Raw genomic sequence first — 1033 nt, forward strand, 5'->3', positions numbered from 1 at the left:
ACTGGCAGAGGGAGCAAGCGAGGCCCTTCCGAAGGAAAGCTCTTTACCCAAAGCAGTTGTGTTTGCTTGAAATAGTTTAAATTTGAATGGGAATAAATTGCTTAAAGGGCAGAAAATGGGAGTGGGATGCTGCTCCTGAAAGGAAAGTAGTTTCCAGCGAAAGCCTCTAATTGAAGGGGATGCTGGTTTCGACAAGCTCAGTATCGTCTCGATGGTTGCCCAAAGTCTGATCTCAGCCAGGAGCGTGGGAACTTAACGGACAGTTAATACTGAAGCTGATCATGTTAATATTTAGCTAATATTGGAGATAAAACTTCATCTGCGCTCCCAGAGGGCTGCCCTAGCCGACTTGAACAGGAAAGGTATTTTGAAGAGAGCTGACATCGTTCGTCACACGTACTATAAACCTCAGGCATTAATAAGAGCCACATCTTCCGTATAAGGATCAGGCATTAATAAGAGCCAAATCTTCCGTATAAGGACACGTGCCTTCATTTGATCTTCCGAGGTAGCGTGATGACAAACTGAGCAGCGTGGGACGATACAGAAGGAAGCAGACGTTACCCGAGAGGCTCAGCACGCTGCGGCACCCCTGGGGAGGGACGCCGGACCCTCCGCGGGCAGCTCGGCAAGTGCTGCGGGTGACAATGTGCGAAGGTGGCAGAGGTAATCACACCTCCAGGGACCCGGGGGATGAAAGCCGATGAGGGAGCAGCGCTCTCCTCCCAAGGAGCGGTTTAAGTTTCCTTTTCTCCTCGGGGGTGATGAGCTAAGCACAACCCCCGTACGGGCAAGCGCCGGCCGCTGACGCTGGGGAACTGGCGTGCTCGGTTAAAGTGTGGGGTGTCCCTTCCCCCGGCCCTGCCGCTTCCAGCCACCCTCTTCCACGGAAAAACTCGCTGCAGTGAAGGTCACGCTGCCGCCGTGGGGACCGGGAGCCCCGAGGGCCACCAGGTGCCAGAGCCACCGGGCACGTAGGGAAAAGTTCTCGGGTGAAGCTGCCCCACGCGCAGCCTCTCCCCGCGCAGGCTCT

Source organism: Fulmarus glacialis, unplaced genomic scaffold (assembly GCF_000690835.1).
Source record: "Fulmarus glacialis isolate BGI_N327 unplaced genomic scaffold, ASM69083v1 scaffold19716, whole genome shotgun sequence".
NCBI lineage: Eukaryota > Metazoa > Chordata > Aves > Procellariiformes > Procellariidae > Fulmarus > Fulmarus glacialis.